Raw genomic sequence first — 22,886 nt, forward strand, 5'->3', positions numbered from 1 at the left:
AAAGGGTAATAGTTATATTTTGCCATAAGATGGATTTGGCAGGGTGGCACGGTGGCGCAGGGGGTAGCGCTGCTGCCTCGCAGTTAGGAGACCCGGGTTCACTTCCCGGGTCCTCCCTGCATGGAGTTTGCATGTTCTCCCCATGTCTGTGTGGGTTTCGTCCGGGCGCTCCAGTTTCCTCCCACAGTCCAAAGACATGCAGGTTAGGTGCATTAGTGATCCTAAATTGGCGCTTGGTGTGTGTGTGTGTGTGCGTGTGTGTGTGTGTGTGCCCTGCGGTGGGCTGGTGCCCTGCCTGGGATTTGTTCCCTGCCTTGCACCCTGGGATTGGAAACCCCGTGACCCTGTAGTTAGGATATAGCGGGTTGGATAATGGGTGGATGGATTTAGCAGGCCATGAAGGCAGTTGGAATTATATCAGGAGATTAAACAAGGTCAGAGAATGTAGCGAAAACCAAAAAATATCAGACAAGTCTTGAATCAAGCCAAAACAAAATCAAACTCAAAGTGAGAAGTAGTTAGGCAATCAAATCTAATACTGAGAATTCAAAAGACAGAGCATATGCAATAGACTTTTTAGGATTTATCCACAATCTTAGATGTTCATTACAGTGCAACGCTAGATTTTATATTGTTGTGATGACACCACCTGTTGTAACTGTCTTCCTAGCAATGGATGGTTGCGTCCTGGTAGCTACAAAATGGTGGGACATATGCAAACACAAAACATAATGTTAAATAAAAATAAAAATAAACCTTCCAAACTAACTGAAAATCATCAAATAAGGTAACAGCAATAATCTACAGGTTTTTGAGGAAATAAGAAAAAATATGAGAAGGGAATTTTTTTAAAATTTATTCTGTTTGATTAGCAAAGCAAACTGAAAATCATAACAACTGTGACCCAAAAGTTGTCAAAAGAATTTACTTCAAATGCTTATCTGTTTAAAAATGAGCTTAAATATATATGAATGAAATTTATGCAAGATATTTCTTTCGTGTCTTGTTGGATTTCCTTGTGTATAAAAGGTATAACATAGTTACAGCGTTAAAGTGAAAATGTTAGTGCATTAGGATTTGTAGAGATATTCTTTACATTTACTAGAAAAAACATGGACTGTCAGTCCTCCCAAGGTCAAGGTTCCAGCCCCAGTAGTTTGTGAGTACCAGCAGGTTGCACACAGCAGATGCCGGAGAAGTCATTCTTCCCCTTATGACATAATTTGCACTTTTCTTCACGCTCAGCATATGTCGCTTCTCTTCTTTTTCTCTCTGCCACGTCACCTTCACTTTGCCTATGCAGTTTACTGTAAGAAAGACATGAAGCCCAATAACTTTGCAGGGGTTGCCACTAGCCACATCTTTAGCGTCACCAGCATGTATCACATCATAAACTTTCAATTAAGAAAAAGATCAACTGCATGACAGACAGACACAACTCTTAGCATTTTATGCATATACTGTATACTGTATATAGATGGTCGGTCACGCTTACACTGATCTAACTCTCAGATGTTGGGGAGATAAAATAGGGTAAGAAAATGGATGGTTGAGTAAAGGTAATTCAATGTTAGATACTCTTGAGTGTATGTGGCTACATAAACAGGAACATAATTATATGATGCATTCCACCAAAACCTGGAACCACTAAAAGTGAAAACCAAGTTGACAAGGTAATTTTTCTGTTCTAAGTGATTTCCTTTAAAGGCAAGAAAGAGAAAGGTGTTACTTGTAGACTGAAAACAGTGGCTTTAATAATACAAGATCTGGAAGAAATTGCTGTGTTGTTAATTGCTGCTTCTACTGTGAAGTTATTTATTTATTTAATACTGGTTTTTTTGGTACTGTGTTTTGCTTTTGCAAAACATTTCCAACTTTTTTGATATTTGTCTGCTGATATGTTTGTATTGGAATAGAAGTGAAGGCCAATCAGACAGAATTTTACTTAAAGCAAGAATTCAGCTGTTTTCTTAAGAATATATTTTCATAAGAATTGTCTGGGAAAAACAAGAGTTCAGTACTTGAATTGTTGTAAGGTTTTTAATCCAAACTAAAATACTAATCAGAACTGAAAGTCAAAAAGGTGCAGAATTTTTCAAAGCCAAAACGTTTTCTCTAGAACAGGGATACTCAGTTACTGTCCACAGTGGCTGCACGGTTTTCTCTTTAACCATTTCCTTAATTTGGACATGTTTATTTACTAATAAATCAATATTATCAGGGGGTTTAGTTTTAGTTAACTCAGTTATCCTCTGCCTTTCATGCTACATTCCCAAGCTACCTTAGTGTGTTTCTTCTTAGCACGACACCTACTGACTTCACAACAGGTCTATTTCATAACTTGGTATTCATCTTCCACTAACTGTGCGACACTCCTGACATCCACCTGATCATTCTCATCTCAGTTCTATCCAGTTTTGCTTCATGTTCCACTTTCACTCACTCCCATAGAGCATACTGCACCTCACACAGCTATCATGAACATGGGAGGCTCTTTTAGAAGTAAGACTCTCGCTATTACTGCAACACATGCATGTCTGTCTGCACTCCATGTGTCATCTAAGTTAAGTAGGAGAATGCTCCTACTTTCTCCAAAACAACTTATTTACCAATATCTAAATCTGCAATTAATATATTAGCATTTTTCATCCCTCTCATACACTTAAAATTCTCACTTGCTACCTGCGGACTGCCCTTCACATCCCTGCATCTTTTATGCACCCATTTCAAACAAACCATATATTGGATTGAGTTTCTTCTAACACCTCTACTATACAAGCCACACAACCATACAACCACCTCATCCATGTCTCCTGCCCCTACACCTCCACTTTGGTCACATACATTGAGGCCTGACACTTCTAAACTTGTCTTCCATTTCAGGATTTTCTTCTTCAATTCTACTCAATGTTTTTGCATTAAAACAAGATTATTGGAATACAACAGCTCCCAAGGCAATCCTTCACACACTTCTGTGGTTACTGAATGCGTCACTACCAGGAAAAGTAACAGATCCAGTGCTCGGATCCCTGGTGCATTCACCTCAAAACTTTTGCTATACCCAACTGCTGTCCAGACCACCATTTGTGCTCCCTTATATTTTGGGTTCAATTCAGGCACTAACCATTTCTTATTAGCTAACTTTCTGTATGTCCACCTCACCACCAGTCTGTAAAAAATACCTTCTTTACATTTATAAATACAAATGTATTTATAAATACTCGCTTCGCTCGCCCACCCCCGGGTTTGGTTTACCGGATATACAATTTAAAGAGATTGTTATTTCATGGGAATTGTTACATATGCATTTTCTTCACTTTTACTTTAAAACCTTTGTAAAAACAATATTTGGAATTAATTTTTCTTCAAGGTCACATTGAATTTTGATTCCATGTTTGGACTTACATCGTGACAACGCAACGTATATATATGCCTGTGAGTGAATATCATTTCTTTCTCTCTAATATATAAAATGACTTTCTCGAATATTTGTCCATGCTCTTTTTTCTTCGCTTTGTCATTGACGTGTCATCTACAACGTATAAAATTATTGTCCTGATAAAATTTATAAGAGCTGAGTGCTCAGGAAGTGTGTCTGACAAACAATGTATTTGGCATCTTTTAATTCTCCCTGGCAACACGAATTAGACGATCTACAAGTCTCTGACTTAAAGTTTAAATCCGAACAATATATTCGATCTCTTTTCACTGTTCCATTATTTCACTGAGTAATAATTTCCATATGTTTGCCTCTAATGCGATCTTTCCTATCCTTTTTTTGAGACTTTGGAATTTTCGTACTTCCATTATCTCTAACCTGCTGTGCATATGTACCAACATTTTTGAATTCTTTACGACGTTCTACTTTGTCATCTACTGTTTGTCTTTTATTTACGGCCCCAGACATGGTTAAATCTCTTTTTTGCGGGACGTGTAACGCTGTGGATTAGCATTGTGAAGGGGGTGGGGGGCTGCTAAGGAGATGTGGTCAGATCAGCTGCTGTCTTGCTGTTGCTGCTGACGAGCTGCTTGTTCTGCTTGTTGCAATGTGCGACGATCATTTAAAAGCCTGTACAGCAGCTGTCCTTTTGCCACTTCATGTCTCTGCCGCTAGCGTTGTGAAAGGTTGGGGGGGGGGGGGGCGGTAGCTGCGTGTTCTACTTGTCGCGCTACGCGTTGATCATTTAAAGGCCTGTAAATCAGCTGTCCTTTTGTCTCACTGCCTTGTCTCGCGTGACATCAAAGTATCTTCCGAGAAGATCACGTCTCGTCTCCCTCCCAAGATTTTTTTTTATAATAGAGAGACATAATAAATGCTTAATCTAGGGGATGGAATGCCAGAATGAACTTGTCAGGAAAGGCTGCACCATCGTAGGATGAACTCTGCACACACTTGTAGAAAACAGGGTGGTGTCAAAATTGGATGCCATCATGAAAAATACCCTCCATCCCCTCCAGAAGGTGCTCTCTTGGAACACTTTTGGCTACAGGCTCATTCCACCATGGTGTGCTATGAAGCACTTCTGGGGGTCTTTTCTGCCCACTGCTATCAGGCATTTCAATGGTTTTTTCTGGGGTATTCATTAATTTATTTTGAAATACTGTTTTGAAATATCTGAACAAAATGTATTTTTGTATTGTTTGTTTGTTTGTTTGTTTACATATTGATTGATTGACAGCATTATTTGTCCTCTGAGTCTGTATCCTTGTTTTTGCTTGTGCAGCTGTATGCATGTGAATTTCCCTTTGGGATTAAAAAAGTTTATCTAATTTAATCTCATAATCTAATAATACATCTTCCGTCCGTTTGCCTGATGTTTTTCTACATTTCAATGACAATGAAGATCACATCCATTGTTCTTTTCCTATGCACCAAACCGAACTGCATTTTGTTAATGTTCACCTGATCTCTGACTTTTTTTTCTGGCATTCTTTCAACTACCTGTATTACCTGCACCAGAACCCGACTTGCTTGTTATGAATGACACTTTAATGGATCATAATTTTCTTTGTATGCTGGAAAAAACACACTTCTTTTCCAGTTTTCTGGAAAATCATGATGTACTAGTCTGTAAAAAAATCCAACTCCAAGACCTGTTTCTACCTGTCCCTCATTTTTATTTATTTATTTATTTTTTAATTTTATTGTTTTACAAAATATAATAATAAAAAATGTTTCTAAACAAATCAACCCCCACCCCATGTCACTCATTTTTAAAGTGTAGCGGCTTCCTTGCTATGTAAATCTGCTAGCAACCTCCACGCTTGCTAGAAATCGGGGGTGCACTACACAATTACAATATAAAAGTCCAGGTTTCATGTATGGAGAACTATTACAGTATAATATACAAAATATTTTTTTTGCAAGCATCCATCCAATGATACATTACTAAACCCACGTAATCCACTTTAGGGCCACAGGGAGAGAATCATGGCAGCACAATACTGGAAATCATTCTTGAAAATGCACAGAAAGTTCAGACTCTCCAATTAACCTAATATATACGCCTTTAGAATATGGTAAGAAAACTGGAAAAAAACACTTAACAATTAACACAAAATGAGAGATGTTATAAATACAGAGCAACAAAGTAAAACAGCAGCAGAGGAACATTAGGAAAGAAAGTTCCAGAATATAAATGCATACATCTTTCATATAGGTAACCTATTTTATAGAGCATTTTTCAAAAATTAAATAGTATTAAAGTCAGAGCATTTAAACAGTGCATATATGGACCCATCCATTCAATCAAAAAACAAGACAGATGAACATATGCATAGGCATGAGCTGTATGGTTCCCTCTGAGTTCTTATATACGTTCTTAGTCAACTCCTCACCTCCTGTATTTGACCAATGAGCCATCATCAAACAAAAAAATAATTTACAGGAATTACAGGAATGTCAGAAGAATAAAAAGTAATGACAGACATAGCTCTGGACAGCTTGGATTACAATTCTAAGTGGAATGAGTTTTCATAAATCAAAAGCACCAGGCATTTGTTTTGCTCCCAGAAGATCAGATATTGTTCAGCATATTTTGAAATGCAGAATGACAGATGGAAACTTTTAAACAACATAAAAGTAACTGGAACATTGGTGGTCCTCACATTTTTCATACTTTTAACACCAAGCAGATAACAAAGTCACTGGGATACCATTGCCCCCACAGTTTCTTTCCATTCTTTAAACTGAATGAAACAGGGAAAAGCCAGTCTGCATGATCAATAATGAAGGAGGTTTATCTAATTCAGACATTGAAACATGGTTTAGCTAAACTTTCAGACTAAGAAATGAGTGATCACAAGAGGCTGATAAGTTCCTTTGGCAGATGCCTGAAAGATTAATAGTGCCTCCACTAAAAATCGTACTTTGGGGATTCAATTAGTTCCTGTAAACACTCCTTCTTGGTAGATTTGACAAAGGCTGTCTGCCAAATTGCTGCATAATGACTGTAACAATCTGTACAGTAAATAGATATTTCGGTGGGGCAATACATAAATCAAGGCAGAGTGAGTGAGCAAGCTTCTCCAAGAAAAATGTACTCCTATATAGATTCTACACACTGACTACAGATAGTGTTTTTAGTCCCATAAAAGAGGGAAGAGTCAGTTCCCAAGTAACGAATTAGATTTCTTTATAAAGTGTCCTTCTGTGAGAGGAGCCTTTAGTATGTAATATGCAGTACCTGTTGTCTACAGCTGAAATCACAGAAATGAGCTGACAAGAGTTAAAGATGCGGTGGCTGCACAGGGGGTTAGTGCTTTGCCTTATAGATTTAGTGACCAAAGTTCAAATTATGTCTGTGTGGAGTCTGCATGTTCTTCCCATGTCTTCCTGGGTTTTTCTTTCAGGTACTCTAATTTTCCACTAGTATGTGTTAGTTTAATCAGTAATCCTAAATTAGCTCTGTAGGTTATTGTGAGTTGGCCCTGTCCCAAGGTGGTTCCAACCATGTATCCAGTGATACCATGATAGGTGACCCTGCATTAAGCAGGTTTGAGAATATAATGTTATGATATGTCAAATGAGTAGACCCTGAGCTCAAATAAAGCCAAAGAGAGCAAAGATATACTGAAAAAAAATTGTAAAAGGTATTGGAGACATGAGCACAAAAGCAAAAGAAAACATAATAAACCTACACCCAGAATTGGTGAGGCCTATGCTATGGGAAATGGTGGAGGCCATATTTTTTAACTTTTGAAAGAGAATAAGGCTGTGTATACAACTGAGCTTGGCAAGAATGGCACCAAGATGAATACTAAACCCATGCAAAGTTGGAGAAAGGCACACTCCAGTAGCACTTTGCCAAAAAAGAATTCTGAATTTTTGACATGTCTCATGAGGCAGTGCATCCCTAAGACCTTAGACCTAAATCTGGGTCTATTTACACCCCTGAGGCACAACTAAAGAGAAGTTAACCCCTATCTCACTCCAGTAGGGTGGCCAGCCCAACTGCCCACCTTATTGTACCTCTTTTTGTCTCTTCTGCTACTTACTCCTTCCACCTTTGTCCCTTCTGCCCCAGGGTCACTTTTGATCTCATTGTAATGACTTCCTTCTAACAGAAAGGAGTCTAAAATGCACTTCTGGCCACAAGGCTGGTGAACTTCAAGGTTGGAGAGTTAGGTTTGTCAACAGTTCACCAGGCTGAAGGGAGGAAGAAAGAAAGTCAGAATTAAATGGAGGAAGTCAGAGGTCTTAGATGACTAAGGTAAATATTGACCTCTTTTATCTTCCTTCTCTTCTGCCACTACCAAAACTAAAATACATTTCTTTTTTGGTCTTAAAGAAGATAACATCTGACACATCATCAATGGATGCATTTGTAACAATACACTGCAATGAGAAATTGTCCCTGGTGTGACCTGTAGGGGGCACACCTGCGCCCCAAACAACCAAATACAACCAAACCACACATTCACAAATTCAAGGAAAGAAACATTTATTAAAACAAACTACTTTTTACAGGTTTTTATCACATGATAAATCAGACATAATTCCATTTTGTTTCTAGACTGCTGGATGAGGTGGAAAGGTTGCTTTTCAATATGAACTCTGGACTACTTCCTTTGCAAAAGTATTGCCACCTGGATCTGGTGGAACCTCACTGTACTAGGAGAGCTTGCTCCCAATAGCTCCCTCTAGCAGCACCCGAGAATCCCAACAGGGCTGCTCAGGAAAACTACAACTCACATGCAGCCCTGTGGGTGTCCAAATGGGAGCCATACTAATGGGCATACTGGGGGAGTATAAAGCCTTGGGAGGTAGTCGCCCTCTGTTCGAGAAAGGTTCAGCTGTGGACCTCTGCATCTCTGTGATTCAGCAACTCTGCTGGGCAGCCAAGCAGATTGCATCTTTATGTCACATGATTTGAAGCAGAGCTCCACTGGAAAACCAATCAGATTGCATCATTATGTCACATGGTTAGGACCATGGAGCGCCACTTGACAGCAAATCAGATTGCGGCTTTATGTCACATGGTTGGACAGCAGAGGAAAAAGGCTTTTTCTACAAACTTATCTTTGTTGTGTTAAACTTTCTATACTTAAAGGTTGAGTTATTTCTCAATGGCAAACGTACATAGGCTTCGCTTAGTACATTCTGTACATACGGTTTGAAATGGCTAGCCCTCCATGCTTTACTAACTGATAGGCAGATCATAAATGAACTAGTCTGTAGTCAGAATGGCAAGTAATAATTAGAATATTCCATTCTCAATTTAGCTTGTGGGGGTTATAATAGAACCTCCCATAGACTATGCACTAATATATAGGCAAACATTTTAGCATAACTAAGAAAATACTTTTATCAAATTAACATAACTTAACTTACAATCCTTGTAAAATGAAGGAAAACATTGAAACTGATTTTATTTTTGTGCATTTTAACCACGATTGTCTCCACATTTATTTTAGAAATATACCTTTAAAAATAATAATAATTATTATTATTATTATTATTATTACTATAATTATAATTATTATTAATATTACTAGGGGGCTCCACCCCCTGCTCGCTTTGCTCGCCCACCCCTGGGTTTGGTTAACCGGATATACAATTTAAAGAGATTGTTATTTTCATGGGAATTGTTGCATACTCTTTCGATTCTATGTGGCATTGCTTCTCCGTGATCATAAAAATATACATGACTGAATTGTGGTTTCTTCGAAATTCAACTTGTCGTAGCTTTAATTGTTATGGGACCACAGATTCTCGTAGTGTATGGTCCATTACTGTGTAAATCTACGTTTTGAGCACTGAATGATGCGAACGCGAAAAGATTATTGTAGACTCAGATATTTTGCCTGTAGTGTTTGTGGATTTCACTTTCACCAAACAAGAAATCTTTTAATTCTCATGGATACGCCTCTTCATTGGAAGGCAACACTACTTTTCCCTGGTGGCAACATGAATTAGCCGATCTACAAGTCTCCAGCTTAAACTTTAATGCTGAACAATATCTACATACTTCTGACATATCACCTATGTCCATAAATTCAATCTCTTTTTGCTGTTCCATTATTTCACTGAGTAATAATTTCCGTCCGTTTGTGCTAATGCGACCTTTATTATCTTTTTTTTGATACTTTCAAATTTTCCAACTTTCATATTCTTTAACTTGCTCTGCATCTGTATCGCTTTTTTTTTGAGCCTTTCGAATTCCACTGCTTTCATAATCTCTAACCTGTTCTCCATGTGTATAACGCCGTTTTTGAACATCTTTATGAAGTCTTTTATTTCTGACCCCGTTTGGACCTGCGAGGTTTTCAATACCACTTGGTCTGGGCTGATTATTACTTACTAGACATTAAGCCCGTTACAATAACGGGCGCCAGAACAGTAGTGCATAAACATTAGTAGGAACAGTCTGTATTAAATGGCAAAGGACCTTGACCTCATTCTGTTTCTTGTCTTAATTTTTTTTGTCAAAAATATTTTTGCAAGAAGCCTTAAGTAAAATAATAATAAAAATAAAATAGAAACAGATATGACAACACAGAAAGTATAATTAATATTACATTTATCCTCTCCTCTGTGGCTGTTGATTGATAAGTTGTTTCCGTTTGAAGATCTCCTATCCTGCCTCTCTTTATTTTAGTTTGCTGTGGCGTCTCTCCAGCAAGGACTGTGCAGTTCCCCAGCAAGTATTTTAATCTGTGCTGGCGTGCAGCTGATTATTTTATGTGTGGCATCTCCTCAGCAACGGATTTTATGTGCACGAAAATAAATCTACTTTTAAAAGTCATCCTATTGTAATATCATGAAAATTCGTATATTTATTTTTATTTTTATATTTTTATTTTATTAATTTTCATTGTAGTCATTCCATACAAACAGATCAATTTATAACCCAACAAATTTGAAGACAAATCAAACCCCACCCCTGAGAAGGAGAGCTTAGCTAAAGGAAAATTGCTTAAGGCTTTTTAATAAGGCAACATTAAACAAAAGAAAGGGAGAAGTAAATATCTATATAAATAAGAGATGGAGAAGGGAGTTAAATGCAATAATAGTTAATTCTCTTATTCTAAAATAATATTGATTAAATCCTGCCAAGTTTTAAAAAAATTTTGTACAGATCCTCTAACTGAAAATTTGATTTTTTCCAATTTCAAATAATATAAAACATCAGTTTCCCACTGACTTATAAGAGGAGAATTAGGATTCTTCCAATTTAACAAAATAAGTCTGCGTGCCAAGAGTGTAGTGAATGCAATCACCGTTTGTTTGTCCTTCTCCAATTCAAGTCCATCTGGAAGGACACCAAACACAGCTGTTAGTGGGTTAGGAGGGATTGTGATACTAAGGCTGTCTGAGAGGCACTTAAAAATTTTTGTCCAAAATGATGTTAGTTTGGTGCAGGCCCAGAACATGTGGCCCAGTGAGGCAGGAGCTTGGTTGCAGCGCTCGCAGGTTGGATCCTGGCCTGGAAACATTTTGGACAGTTTTTAAGCGAGACAGATGAGCTCGATATATAATTTTTAGTTGAATAATTCTATGCTTTGCGCATATAGAACTCGAGTGAATTCTCTGCTTTGCTACCTTCCACTCCTTTTCTGATATATTGATTAAGAGATCTTCTTCCCAATGTCCTCTTGGATCTTTGAAAGGTAGGGACTCTAATAAGATTTTATATATTGCGGAAATAGTGTTTGTTTCCTCGGAATTGAGCAGTATTTTTTCCAGCATTGTGGAGGGTGCAAGGTGGGGGAAATCGGGCAATTTCTGTTTAACAAAATTTCTAATTTGAAGATAGTAAAAGAAATGTGTAGCTGGGAGGTTAAATTTTGAACGTAATTGTTCAAAAGATGTAAATATGTTGTCTATATAAAGATTTCTGAGCATTTTAATCCCAAAACTTTTCCAGGTATTAAAAACTGGATATACTTGCGAAGGTTGAAAGAGGTGGTTCTCTTGCAGAGGTGCCACTGATAAAAGATTTTCCATCTTAAAATGCTTTCTAATTTTTAGGAAAACCCCTTCAACAACTGACACTTTACACTTTACTGGGCCAAGCTTCTTAATCGCAAATCTGACAACCTCAGAGTGAACACTTGCACAACAACACACACTAATCCCACCTCTTTGGGGAAGCTGGTCTCCGCGTCTCAGTACCCGATTGGATTTTTCGTGCCTTATGTTTTAGGTGTTGCCTCATTTACCGAAATCCGATTGGATCGGCCACGCGATATTTTATAGGTCCCGCCCACTCTGTCTTGTGTGACGCATCAGGCGGCCTGAAGCATCTGCTTTGAAGCGATGCACCGCGCCCCACGCATGCGCACTTCACCAGAAGACACACACACACGGACACATGGACGCACACAGGGATTTTATTAAAGAGGATTACAACTGAGAGGTTAGATGTCCATGATCTTGTTTTAAATTGTTTGTAAGTAGGGCATGAAATGCAAAAGTCACCGTCTCATGGGTCTTGCTTCTAAAGGTTGTAAAGTCTAGTCTCGCGGGACGTCAAGGTTTCTTTCCGAGAAGGTCACATCTCAACCCAAGATTTTTTAATCATAATAGAGAGATTATTTATATAGTGCATTTCCCATTCCCAATGTGCTTTATACATTCAGTTTTATTAGGGGTTTTATCTTAAATGATTTTCTCTGTTCTTTTAAGATGTAGTGCTTAAAGAAATCTGCTCGTTTGACTTGCAAAATATCACAGTCCCAAATGTAAATAACAATAGAACTATTTATTTATTAAACAGGTCAAGCTATAAATCTGTTAAAATCATGAAACCTGTTTAATCAGATGTTATTTGCTTTGTTGTATTTATTTTAATTTGCTTTCTTTGTTTTACTTTGAGTTTTTGATCATAGTATTAATTAAAAATTTTTTTAAAAAATGGCCCAGTGGAACATATTTTTTCTGGATATTAGCCTAGCAACTTAGTTTGAGAGAAGGTCTTTTTATTTTGATATCTACTTCTTATTTCTTGAAGGAGCGTTAATTACAAGTGAAATAGAGATCAGAGAAGCAGAGCTGAGGAGATCCACAGCTACACTCTCTTGCTCTGTCCTTCCCTCATAATGGCTTCCCATCTGGGAAAGGTACCACAAACTAACCTGGTTGGGATGCCAGTCCATCCATATCCTTCCTTTATCACAGCTTCCTCGCCTGGTGAGGAACCATCCACCCCGGTCAGAGGTGCCAGTTAACCTGTGTCTTCTATGACACTTGATACAACGTGCAATATTAAAGATAAAATGGTGTCATCAGCGTAACAACAAAAAATTAAAATAAATAAAATAAACAAAATGTGGAACAATTTTTTAAGAACTAACATTAATGTTCCTACTTAAGATGCTGACAAGCTCCTTTCTTCCAGTGAGTATCAAAACTATAACTCCTAAGATTAATCAATAATGTACCAAATATCCTCAGGTTCATGAACATCACATTCCATAAAGCAAGTATAGCACTGAAGACCCTGTAGTTTCTCGCTGTTTTAATTCAAATCACATGCGTCTTTGTCATTCCAATTGTTTTATCTCACATACCGAAAGGGCTGAAGTGACTTTTACTGACATGATTGAATTAGCAGCGTGCCCACTGCTGAATACCAAATCAACCATTTTTATGCAGACAGAATGCTTAGAAATACAATTTGACTAGTATGTCAGCAACCATGAAGGTTTCCCAGCATCAAAATCCAAAGCGTTACTAAGGTTAATTCTGCACATCATTTTATGGAAAAATCAGTTATTTCTTACAGCTAAAGAGTTCTAAATATCTAAAGTCCTGCATGGCGGCAATCACATGGCGTCACTTCAGAGTGACAGAGAAACCACTCTTACATGGGTCCAGCTTTCACAATGGATAGTTTTCATTCTGAATTTTCCATAGTTAGTTTAACCCAGTTGAATTCCATCTGTTTACAACATTAATAGCTGGACAGACTGATGTGTAACAGAAGTTTAGAATGGAGCAGCTCCTACAAATAAGAGAAATGAGCACTAAATTATGCTGTTTTGGTGGCAACTGTATTGAAATGCTAAACTACTGTTAAACATTTGTACTAAAACTGGAACATAAAATTGCTACAATACAATACAAACTACAAATCTATCTACAAATCATCCAGTAATCACTATATCGAGTTACATATTTTAAAGTGGCAGTTTTTATTAATGCTTAATTTAAGATACAGAAAAAAATGTATCACTTACACCATACATAATAATGTTTTCCCATTTTCTAAATCTTTAATGACATGCAGAAACAGACAGAAATAAAAAATTGATCTTGGGTTCAAATTGTGTATAATAGACAGACTTTCGGACTAGTATTCATTTTTTAAATTCTATAAGGGTCTCTTTTCCTTGAACTTAACAACTGTAACATTAGGATTGTATTAATAATGATAAGGATAATGGTGCCGCCAACGTAAGTGAATTTCACCATTGTGCCATTTGATTTGTGTGCTTTTCTAAAAAATAAACTTCAGGTCTTCGTCTGGCCACTAGAGGGAAGCCCTCTGTCAAATTTGAAGTCCATGTGCATGCCTCCAATACAAAGGCTAAAAAATGTGACATGTTGTTAATCTAAATTGAGATAATCTGGTAGAATCTGCCCCACATTTGCTTTTATCCCTACTGGCATTGCACCCCACCCTCACCTCTAATTTTGCTATTGGAGATGTACCCTCCTCGAACCGCCACCTTATCGTGGTAGAGGGGTTTGCGTGTCCCAATGATCCTAGGAGCTCTGTTGTCCGGGGCTTTATACCCCTGGTAGGGCCACCCAAGGCAAACTGGTCCTAGGTGAGGGATGAGACAAAGTGCGGTTCAACAGACCTCCTATGACGAATAAAAAATTTGGACGGCGTTTTCCCTCGCCCGGACGCGGATCACCGGGGCCCCCCTCTGGAGCCAGGCCTGGAGGTGGGGCTCGTTGGCGAGTGCCTGGTTGCCGGGCTTGCACCCATGGGGCTCGGCCGGGCACAGCCCGAAGAGGCAACGTGGGTCCCCCTTCCCATGGGCTCACCACCTATGGGAGGGGCCAAGGAGGTCGGGTGCAGTATGAGTTGGGTGGTGGCCGAAGGCGGGGACCTTGGCGGTCCGATCCTCGGCTACAGAAGCTGGCTCTTGGGACGTGGAATGTCACCTCCCTGAAGGGGAAGGAGCCTAAGCTAGTGCGTGAGGTTGAGAGGTTCCGGCTAGATATAGTCGGGCTCACCTCAACGCACAGCTTGGACTCTGGAACCAATCTCCTTGAGAGGGGCTGGACTCTCTACCACTCTGGAGTTGCCCCCGGTGAGAGGTGCCGAGCGGTTGTGGGTATACTTATTGCCCCCCGACTTGGAGCCTGTACATTGGGGTTTACCCCGGTAGGCGAGAGGGTAGCCTCCCTCCGCCTTCGGGTGGGGGGACGGGTCCTAACTGTTGTTTGTGCGTATGCACCGAACAGTAGTTCGGAGTACCCACCCTTTTTGGAGTCCCTAGAGGGTGTGCTAGAGGGCATACCTTCTGGGGACTTCCTCGTACTGCTGGGGGACTTCAATGCTCACGTGGGCAATGACAGTGAGACCTGGAAGGGCGTGATTGGGAGGAATGGCCCCCCCGATCAGAACCCGAGTGGTGTTTTGTTATTGGACTTCTGTGCTCGTCACGGATTGTCCATAACAAACACCATGTTCAAGCATAGGGGTGTTCATATGTGCACTTGGCACCAGGACACCCTAGGCCTCAGTTCGATGATCGACTTTGTGGTCGTGTCGTCGGACTTGCGGCCACATGTCTTGGACACTCGGGTGAAGAGAGGGGTGGAGCTATCAACTGATCACCACCTGGTGGTGAGTTGGCTTCGATGGTGGGGGAGGATGCCAATCAGGCCTGGTAGGCCCAAACGTGTTGTGAGGGTCTGCTGGGAATGTCTGGCAGAGCCCCCTGTCAGAAGTAGCTTCAACTCCCACCTCCGGCAGAACTTCGACCATGTCCCGAGGGAGGTGGGGGACATTGAGTCCGAATGGGCCATGTTCCGTGCTTCTATTGTTGAGGCGGCTGACCGGAGCTGTGGCCGTAAGGTGGTCGGTGCCTGTCGTCGCGGCAATCCCCGAACCCGTTGGTGGACACCGGCGGTGAGGGATGCCGTCAAGCTGAAGAAGGAGTCCTACCAGTCCCTTTTGTCCTGTGGAACTCTGGAGGCAGCTAATAGGTACCGGCAGGCCAAGCGGAATGCAGCTTCGGTGGTTGCTGAGGCAAAAACTCGGGCATGGGAGGAGTTTGGGGAGGCCATGGAGAACGACTTTCGGATGGCTTCGAGGAGATTCTGGTCCACCGTCCGGCGTCTCAGGAGGGGGAAGCAGTGCAGTGTCAACACTGTATATGGTGGTGATGGTGCGCTGCTGACCTCGACTTGGGACGTTGTGGGTCGGTGGGGGGAGTACTTCGAAGACCTCCTCAATCCCAATAACATGCCTTCCAATGAGGAAGCAGAGCCTGGGGACTCGGAGGTGGGCTTCCCCATCTCTGGGACTGAGGTCACCGAGGTGGTCAAAAAACTCCTTGGTGGCAGGGTCCCGGGGGTGGATGAGATATGCCCGGAGTTCCTCAAGGCTCTGGATGTTGTAGGGCTGTCTTGGTTGACACGTCTCTACAACATCGCATGGACATCAGGGACAGTGCCTCTGGATTGGCAGACCGGGGTGGTGGTCCCCCTCTTTAAGAAGGGGAACCGAAGGGTGTGTTCCAACTACAGAGGGATCACACTCCTTAGCCTCCCTAGAAAAGTCTATTTGGGGGTTCTGGAGAGGAGGGTCCGTCGGATAGTCGAACCTCGGATTCAGGAGGAACAGTGTGGTTTTCGTCCTGGTCGCAGAACAGTGGACCAGCTCTACACCCTTAGCAGAGTCCTGGAGGGTGCATGGGAGTTCGCCCAACCAGTCTACATGTGTTTTGTGGACTTGGAAAAGGCGTTCGACCGTGTTCCTCGGGGGATCCTGTGGGGGGGTGCTCCGGGAGTATGGAGTACCGGACCCCCTGATAAGGGCGGTTCGGTCCCTGTACAACCGGTGTCAGAGCTTGGTCCGCATTGCCGGCAGTAAGTCGAACCCGTTTCCAGTGAGAGTTGGACTCCGCCAGGGCTGCCCTTTGTCACCGATTCTGTTCATAACTTTTATGGACAGAATTTCTAGGCGCAGCCAGGGTGTTGAGGGGGTCCGGTTTGGTGGACTCAGGATTGGGTCACTGCTTTTTGCAGATGATGTTGTCCTGTTTGCTTCATCAGGCCGTGATCTTCAGCTCTCTCTGGATCGGTTTGCAGCTGAGTGTGAAGCGGCTGGGATGGGAATCAGCACCTCCAAATCCGAGACCATGGTCCTCAGCCGGAAAAGGGTGGAGTGCCCTCTCAGGGTTGGGAGCGAGATCCTGCCTCAAGTGGAGGAGTTCAAGTATCTCGGGGTCTTGTTCACGAGTGAGGGAAGAATGGAGCATGAGATCGACAGGCAGATCGGTGCGGCGTCCGCAGTGATGCGGGCTCTGCATCGGTCTGTCGTGGTGAAAAAGGAGCTGAGCCATAAGGCAAAGCTCTCAATTTACCGGTCGATCTATGTTCCTACCCTCACCTATGGTCATGAGCTATGGGTAGTGACCGAAAGAACGAGATCGCGAATACAAGCGGATGAAATGAGTTTCCTCCGCAGGGTGTCTGGGCTCTCCCTTAAAGATAGGGTGAGAAGCTCAGTCATCTGGGAGGGGCTCAGAGTAGAGCCGCTGCTCCTCCGCATCAAGAGGAGTCAGATGAGGTGGCTTGGGCATCTGATCAGGATGCCTCCTGGACGCCTCCCTGGGGAGGTGTTCCGGGCACGTCCAACCGGGAGGAGGCCCCGGGGAAGACCCAGGACACGCTGGAGGGACTATGTCTCCCGGCTGGCCTGGGAACGCCTCGGGATTCTCCCGGAAGAGCTAGAAGAAGTGGCCGGGGAGAGGGAAGTCTGGGCATCTCTGCTCAAGCTGCTGCCCCCGCGACCCGACCTCGGATAAGCGGAAGAGAATGGATGGATGGATGGATGGATGGATGGAGGTGTACCAAGCAAAGCCCACTGAGAGAAGATAGACGAACACACCCAGGAGACGTTGTAGGAATTATGTGCCTTGACTGGCCTGGAAGGATCTGGGAATTCCACAGAAAAACCTGGAAAAAAATGCTGAGGATAAATTGGGCTGGTTAACCCAGCTCAGTACGTTGCCACCATGATACTTTCTAGGTAATGCAAAATGATGACAATTTGACAATAATTTGTATTATGTCATATTACTTTTACATATATTACTCGGATTTGCACATCATACAAAAGGTCTTAGACTCATCAAAAAATTTCTGAAAAGCAAAGGTGCTTTTAGAAATATTGAAATGAAAAGTTTCTAAATATCAAAAAATGATACTTCAAAGAGTCCTGCAGTGGGTTGGCATCCTGCCCAGGATTGGTTCCTGCCTTGTACCCTGTGTTGCCTGGAATTGGCTCCAGCAGACCCCCGTGACCCTGTGTTCGGATTCAGCGGGTTGGAAAATGGATGGATGAATGGATACTTCAAAGAGTAACAAACTAAATTCAATCAATATTTTAAGTGATTAAAACTACAATAGTTCTCTTAAGTCCGCTGTAAATCGACCTGTACTTTGTGCCATGTGTTGCGGTGAACTTGTTCCAGTTCTTCTGCAGACTTTGGCCGTCTTGCTTGGGACCCTCCAGATAATCCAAAACACGCCTGATGATGCTGAGTTCAGGGTCTCCTGTTGCAGAACTCCTTGTTCTTCTCTTCTGCTGAAGACAGTTCTTTATGTTCTTGGTCGTGTGTTTTGGGTCTTTGGTCTGCCTGACTGATAACATGCCTCCCTGATGATGCTTTATGATGGATGAGAATCTGCTTATACTTCCAGTAATTCTGACCAGCTCTCCAATTCCATTTCCAGAAATACAAACCCTAAAACTATAGGGAACCTTCTCCATGCTTCACAGTTAGCTGAAGATGCTAATATAGCACTCTCCAGATCTTCTATGGCCAAACTGCCTACTGTCTGAGCCAACAGTTTCAAATTTTGAATTTGTGTCATTTCTGTGCATTCATTGCTTTTTGTTCTATGTGTTTTTATGCGCAGGTGAACCTACGGCCTTTATTTCCACTTTGAAGGAATGGCTTTTTGGAAGCAACTCTTCAATGAAGACCACTTGTGACCTGTAGAGTAGTGTACTTGGGTTCCAGTGCTTCCTGTAAGTTTAGAGTTGACAGAATAATTGAACATTTGCTGATTTTGAAAGGACGTCAGTTTGCTGCGTCTCTTGTCTGATGCGCTCAGCCTCTGTTTCAGTTGTCTTGCTCTTACCCTTGCTTATTTCCCTGTTCTTCTTCTTGAAATTTGTGTCTGCTTGGGAGTGACCTTGCTGATGCAGAATGATGACATTGTATTTTTGCTAAAATCACTCTTGCCATGGTGTAAAGACTGATAATTTGTCACATCTGCCCCACCCTCACTTTCCAGCTTGATTGTCCTTTGCCCATTGTATTTCCTTCTACACCTGTATCTGTATCATTTAATCAGTTTGGTTCAAACATCTCATTATGTCATTGATCATTTGCTGGCCTATAGACCTACAAAGTACACAAGCTTATAGTATCTGAAAAGTGGTCTATTATTTGTATTACTTTTATGAAATATAAACATTTCTCAGTAACAGTTTTTAATGAAAGGTGCCTAAAACTCTCGCACAATATACAGTGGATTCAGAAAGTAGTCAGATCCCTTCACTTTTCTTACATATTGTTTTATTGCAACCCAATGGAGGCCATTAACTGTCACACAGAGGGAAGCATCCGATGGTCTGCTTGAAGGAAATCCAGTGGGTCCTTCTTATAACTGTCAATGGAATCAGTTACAGTGTTGTGAAAAAGTATTTGCCCCCTCCTTGATTTCCACGATTTTTGCTAATTCATAATGCCAATTGTTTCTGATCTCCAAACAAATCTTTATATAAATTTAGCTACTGTTGCTGTTCGTTTGTCTGTCCAGGATTTTAAATCACCTGTAGCTCGCAAACCGTTAGAACTATTGACTTGAAATTTGGTACTACTTGACATCTACTATTCACTTTCGGGGTGATGATTGACCTCCAAGGTTATTCCTCTTTTTATTTTTATTTTATTTTATTGTAGAATCAACTCTCGGCAGCAGCCAGCAGGACAGCCTTGCGGCACATGTGTACGTGCGCCGTTCTCATCCCTACCACCTTTGCCATCACTTCCCCTACCTCTTCATATCTTAAATCATTCTTGAGGCAGATTGAAGACTTAAGTGCCAGCTTAAATGAAAAATTAAAGAAAACGTACTAAGTAATTGCAACACAAACACTGACTTAATCAGTTTTAACGTGAAAAGATGCCAATGAAAGAAGAGAAGAAGTGGGCCGCTAGGGTGGAGAAAAGAAGAGCTGCTCAGGAAACAGCAAGCACATCAACCTCTGAGCAAATGAAAGCTAAACGTACAGAGAAAGAGTATAAAAACTAGGAATACTCAAGTCAAGTGTTTTCACTGCATGTTATCGTCCATCCATCCATCCATTTTCCAACCCGCTGAATCCGAACACAGGGTCACGGGGGTCTGCTGGAGCCAATCCCAGCCAACACAGGGCACAAGGCAGGAACCAATCCCAGGCAGGGTGCCAACCCACCGCAGGACACACACAAACACACCCACACACCAAGCACACACTAGGGCCAATTTAGAATCGCCAATCCAGCTGACCTGCATGTCTTTGGACTGTGGGAGGAAACCCACGCAGACACGGGGAGAACATGCAAACTCCACGCAGGGAGGACCCGGGAAGCGAACCCAGGTCCCCAGATCTCCCAACTGTGAGGCAGCAGCGCTACCCACTACGCCACCGTGCCGTCCGCATGTTACCGTGCAGTGCGCATTTACTGGTTTATTATACAGTAACACATGACAACCAGAGTAAACACAATACACAATTTTGAAATGATCATTTGATTTATTGAATGAAAAAACTTCACCAGCATGTATCTCACCCCAGGGAAAAAGTAATTGCTCCCCTAAAATTAATACTTAATTATACCACCTTTAACAGTAATAATGAAATGTTTCCTGTAACTCAAGTCTTTGGCATCACTGTGGAGAAATTTTGACCCACTCTCCTCGACAGAATTGTTTTTTGACTATGAACTGTCCATATAATGTCTTGCCACAACATTTCAATTGGTTCAAGTCAGAACTTTGATTAGGCCACTCCAAAACATTAATTTTCTTTTATCAGCCATTCATAGGTGTATTTGCTCTTGTGCTTTGGATTGTTGTCCTGATGCATAACCCAGCTTCAGATCATGATACTGACTAATGAACATTCTTCTTCAGTACTTTCTGGTAAAGAACTGAATTATACGAAAGTCACTCAGGCCATGAACCACCAAAACAATCCCCACACCATCAGAGGACTACCACCATGATTTTCTTATTGTGGAAAACCGTGTTAGCTTGACGCCAGATGTAATGGGACCCACGTAGTCCAAAACATTCCACTTTTGAATCACAATAAGTCCACACAATATTATCCAAAATGTTTTTGGGGTAATTTAGGTGTTTTTTGTCTGACAAACCTTTATGTTCCTTGTTTAGTTGTTGGTTTTGCCTTGCAACTCTCCTATGAACACCATTTTTGCCCAGTGTCTTTCTACGTTAACTGAGCTGAGACAGATCTGCAGTTTCTTAGATGTTCATCTGGGAGCTTCTGTGACTACATGGGTGAATTTTCTATGTGTTTGTAAGAGTAATTTTGCTTGGCCAGCCATTCTTGGGCAGATTTACCACTGTTCCAAGTTTTCTTCATTTGAAGACGACAGCTCACACAATGGTTCACTGGAGTCACAGGGTTTTAGAGATTGCTTTGTAAACCTTTCCCAACCAATATAATTCAGTAATTGTTTTTACTCTGGTCTTCTGGAATTTCATTTGATTGAGGCATGGTGTGCTACTTGTTGAGACCTTTCAGCTAACTTCTCCTGGCTGAAAAGGTTCTATCTAAGTGATGTTTAGATTCAATAGGGCTGATAGCAATCAAGTTTGGGTGTGTCTAGTTTACTTTAACTTGTGATCATTGAAATGTAATTAATTCATTGACTGAGTGACAAAGGGTGCAATTACTTTTTCACATCAGTGATGCAGGTGAACTTTTTTCCTTCAATAAATCAAATGATTATTTTAAAACTGTGTATTGTTTACATCTAGTTTGTCTTTTGTATTATACTAAATTTGAGGATCAGAAAATATAATCAAGAAGGGGGCAAATACTTTTTCCAGCAATTTATTTATTTACTCAATTTATCCATTGCCTCAATTATGTGGCATTTTGTGTAGGATGCTCAACAGCAGTGCTAATGTTTGTGATGCACCATCTGTTGGAATGAAAAATGCAATGCAATTTATTACAACATGGATTACAAAATGCGCTCCAAAATATGACTCATCACAAACATTTATGCTGAATACACCCAACAAAGTGTAACTGCCAGAATGACTGAAATGTAACTATGTATGCATCCATCTATATAGAGTGGCACAGTGGTAAGGAGACCTACGGGAAGTTTGCATGCTTTCTCCGTATTTGCATGGGTTTCCTCTCACAGTCCAAAGACATGCGGGTCAGATGGAGTGGCAGTATTAAATTGGCCCCAGAGCGTGGTTGGGGGTTGTGTGTGTGTGTTCACCCTGCGATAAGACTGTGGGTTAGAAAATGACTGACTATCTATGTATACATATACTGTATAGACATACTAGCAACAGTTGGATCTCTGGTCCTCAATGAAAGTTAGTTTATGCACCTCTCACAAAACAAAAGCACCCCACAATGGTAAACAATCATTCGGCTAGTCCAATAAGGCTCTGACCTGTTGACAGTGTGAACCACTTTGCTTTTCCAATGTCCTGCGCCCAAGTCCTTTACCCATGCATTGTCTGTGTGGAGTTTGGTGTTTGTCCCAGGTATTTCTGTAGCTACCCAGGTTTTAAATTCAAAAATTGTATATGATAAGTCAGTTTGTGATTTTAATAAATCCCAAGTTTGGGCAAGTGTGGGAGTGTGTGCAAATGGACCCTGCGATGGACTAGTCTTATCCAGGGCTGCTTTCCGCCAAAAATCCAGTATTGTTATGAAGGTGCCAAGCCTGTTGGGGCTTGAATTAACCAAGCTTGAGAAGATTATTTTAGGAGCAGTCAAACACTGTACCAAAACAGGATAATACACATAAAACAGTCTCTCCAAAGGGCAAGGACAAATGGAAGCTAAGATAATGTAGTTATACATATGAACCGTTACATTTACACTTATTCTTAACCTGTAACAGTTAAGTATTGAACTTGGATT

Source organism: Erpetoichthys calabaricus, chromosome 4, assembly GCF_900747795.2.
Source record: "Erpetoichthys calabaricus chromosome 4, fErpCal1.3, whole genome shotgun sequence".
Taxonomy (NCBI): domain Eukaryota; kingdom Metazoa; phylum Chordata; class Cladistia; order Polypteriformes; family Polypteridae; genus Erpetoichthys; species Erpetoichthys calabaricus.